The following is a 4,387-nucleotide window of genomic DNA, read 5'->3' as shown; positions in this document are numbered from 1 at the left end:
CCACTCTTTCTCTCTCTTCTCTCTTCTCTCTCTCCTCGGTCTTCACCTTCCTCTCGGATCCACACATCACACACCTCTTTTGTTTATTTATACACCTCTATTTCTCCTTGTTATTGTTTTAGTTGTAGTTGTCTTTCATTTTTTTTCTTCCGAACGCCATAATTTTTTTTAATGCAATTGTTACTTTTTTTAGGAGGAGGTAGTAGTACTACTGGTACTCTGAGTAGCAATTTAATATTTAAGGTATATATTTTACATTTTACAAAGAGTAAAAACTAAAAAGATTTAAAGTATTTATGTTGTCGTAATATTTTTTCGTCTCATGAGTCATGAAAGCAACTCTAGAAAATTTTGTTATATTGAGTTATTAGTAGTGAGTTGAGAAGTGATTTTATTATTTGCTTGTGTTTCTCTCGGAGGCAAAGGCCTCTATTTATACACATATTGGGAGCTTAATTTCAACATGCATTTAATGTCATTCCTTCTTTGAAAAAGTGAGTTTTGCATGGGAATGGGCATCCACGTTGTTCGTTCTTATCACAACACTCCCCCTTGGATGCCCATTTAGGATTATTGCCTCATTAAAACCTTACTAAAGGAAAACCCTGTGGGAAAAACCTTAGTGAAGGAAAAAGAGTACAATATCCTTTGTGATGGGGACTGCCTCATTAAAAACCTTGTCAAGAAAAACCCAATGAAAAAAAAATCTGACCAAGGGAAAAAGAGTACAGTCTCCCCCTCTTGTCGACATCAGTTGATGTCTCGAAATCGGCGCATCCCAATCTCATGTACCAATCTTTCAAAGGAGGATTTTGGGAGTGACTTCGTGAATAAATCTGCCAGATTGTCACTTGAACGGATCTGTTGGACATCAATTGTCCCTTGATTTTGAAGGTCATGAGTGAAGAAGAATTTGGGAGAAATATGCTTTGTTCTATCACCTTTGATGTATCCACCCTTAAGTTGAGCAATGCATGCTGTATTATCTTCAAACACGACAGTTGGAGCAATACATTAGCGCTCCAATGGCACTAAGATATGGTACTTCAGGACCAAGGATATCTTCATTTTCTTCTTTAGGACGGAATTGATCTTTTTTCACATCCAAAGATCTTACGATCATTGGGGTACTTAATGGATGTGACTTATCCATATAAAATCTTTTCAAGATCTTTTCTATGTAAGTTGTTTGATGAATAAAGATCCCACTTTTTATATGCTCAATCTGCAGGCCGAGACAAAATTTAGTTCTTCCAAGATCTTTCATCTCAAACTCTTCTTTTAGAATTTTTATAATTGTTGGAATCTCTTCAGGAGTCCCAATGATATTTAAATCATCAACGTACACAGCAATTATAACGAATCCAGATGCAGATTTCTTTATAAAAACACACGGACAGATATCATCATTCTTGAATCCGTTTTTGGCCAGATACTCAGTAAGACGATTATACCACATTCGTCTAGATTGCTTTAGACCATATAAAGATCTTTACAATTTGACTGAGTATAACCCTTGCGAATATTCATTGGATGGTTTGGATATCTTTAGTCCTTCAGGGACTTTCATATAGATATCACGATCTAATGAGCCGTATAAATAGGCTGTTACCACATCCATTAAATGCATATGGAGTTTATGATATGCAGATAAACTGACCAAATAACGCAATGTTATCGCATCTACTACGGGAGAATACGTTTCTTCATAATCTATACCGGGCCTTTGTGAAAAACCTTGTGCCACAAGTTGGGCTTTGTAGCGCACAACTTCATTTTTCTCATTTCGTTTTCTCACAAATACCCATTTGTATCCAACAGGTTTTACATCTTCTGGTGTACGGACTACAGGTCCAAAGACTTCACGTTTTGCAAGTGAGTCTAATTCAGCCTTCATGGCTGCTTCCCATTTTGGCCAATCATTTCTTTGTCGACATTCTTCAACTGATCTTGGCTCAAGCTCCTTACTTTCATGCATGATATCTAATGCCACATTATATGCAAATATTTCATTGACAATTGTCTTATTTCGGTCCCATTTCTCTCCTGTAAAGACATAATTTATCGAGATCTCGTCATTTTCACAATTTTCAGGTACCTGAACGTCTTCTAGCGTTATATCAGAATTTTGGACAACTGCCGGTGTCTTTACTATGTCTTTTTCAACAGGAATCGTATTTACCTCTTTTCTCTTTCGAGGATTTTTATCTTTGGAACCGACAGGCCTGCTACGCTTCTGGCGTGTATTTGATTCCGTGGCTATTTGCCCTACTGGGACATCAATTCGAATTGGGGCATTTTCCGCCCTGTCACGCTTCTGGTGTGAATTTGCTTCAGTGGCTACTTGTCCTACTGGGACGTCAATTCGAATTGAGGCATTTTCCGCTGGTATGTAAGATTTGGTTATCCTCTTTGTATCGGAAAATGCATCAGGCAATTCATTTGCTATTCTTTGCAAATGTATAATCTTTTGAACTTCTAGTTCACATTGCCCTGATCGAGGATCTAAATGCATCAACGATGATGCATTCCAATTAAGTTCCTTTTCAGGAAGCTTATTCTCTCCCCCTAATGTTGGAAATTTTGATTCATCAAAATGACAATCCGCAAACCGGGCTTTAAACACATCACCAGTTTGTATCTCAAGATACCTCACTATAGAGGGAGAATCATATCCAACATATATCCCCAATTTTCTTTTGGGTCCCATTTTGGTGCGATTAGGTGGTGTAATGGGAACATATATCGCACACCCAAATATTCTTAAATGGGAAACATTTGGCTGCTGGCCAAAAGCTAATTGTATAGGAGAGAATTGATGATAACTCATTGGCCTCAAACGAATAAGTGCTGCGGTATGTAAAATAGCATGCCCCCAAACCGAGGTTGGGAGATTTGTTCTCATAAGCAAGGGTCTAGCAATTAATTGGAGGCGCTTAATAAGTGATTCTGCTAACCCATTTTGTGAAATACTTATAAAATAAAAGAAGAGAAAGAACTGTAGTAGAAATATAAAGAGAAGAGTATTTGATTGTAACATAAAGAGAGAAGTGATTTTATTATTTGCTTGTGTTTCTCTCGGAGGCAAAGGCCTCTATTTATACATATATTGGGAGCTTAATTTCAACATGCATTTAATGTCATTCCTTCTTTAAAAAAGTAAGTTTTGCATGGGAATGGACATCCACGTTGTTCGTTCTTATCACAACAGGAATTAATAAATTATCAACCTTCAAAGGCGTTTCTACTTTGCCCAATGAGAAAGAACTATTTGCAAAGAAAGGTTTGATTAGGCTTATTTTAAGTTCAATTCGGTAATTGTCCATCTTTATAAAAGACAAGATATTTTTTATTTAAAAAAAAAGAGATTTTAGTCTTTATTTTTTTATTTCAAGATAATATAATTTTTCTGTTAAAAAAATCTGTTAAATAATAATAAAAATTATTTTGTGGGAATTTTATTTATAATTTGTGGAGTTTAAAATTTTTTATAAAATTCTTTTTAACAATATAACTAACTATGATCACTACTATTCCATCATTTTTTTTCTCATCTTTATCTTTATCGTTATCACTTCTACTTTTACTATTCTCTATTGTGTAACCATACTTTATCACCATCGTTATCTCCTCTACTATCATCATCACCAATACAAATATCATTAACCTTAATATTATCTTATTTCATTTCTTGTTCGGTGTTATTTTTTTTCCTTTAAAAGTTTTTAGTACTGCAATTACATTTTTTTCTACAACATCATTTTTAGTAATAGTCTTTTTCTACTTAACTACCACGAGTAAAAGAATTTTTCAAAAATAAACTTATTAGTAATTTGTGGGAGTTTAAAACCTCCACAAATTATAAATAAAACACCCCACAAAACTAATTTTTGTTATTATTTAACAAATTTTTTAATAGAATGATCGTATTGTCCTCAAATGAAAAGGTTGAGGGTCGAAGTCTCCGTTTTTTTTTTTTTTAGACAAGGGGTGCCTTGTCCTTCAGTAAAAATAGATAAGGGTCGGATTGGGTCTTTACTCTTTAAAAATCAGTATGTTCATCTTTATTTTCATCATTATTGTTGTCGTAATCATCTTCTTAAATGACTCAATTTCACTAAAAAACCGTTTAAAATCATCGAAATTATTGTCAGATTCTTTAGAAAAATTCGACAATAATATTATTATCGGCGAATTTATTGTCAGATAAATTTAATGATAGAAATATCCCCGGTAAATTATTATTGGCGGATTCATAAATTTAGACATTAATTACCATAGAAAAATTTTGACAATACACATTGCAAAATGGCCATTTTAGTGTGTTATTACTGTCGAAAAAAAATCGACGGTATCGTTAGTGCTTTTTTTATTTTTTTCGCACTTT

Source organism: Arachis ipaensis, chromosome B02, assembly GCF_000816755.2.
Source record: "Arachis ipaensis cultivar K30076 chromosome B02, Araip1.1, whole genome shotgun sequence".
NCBI lineage: Eukaryota > Viridiplantae > Streptophyta > Magnoliopsida > Fabales > Fabaceae > Arachis > Arachis ipaensis.
This window is presented reverse-complemented; position numbering follows the sequence as displayed.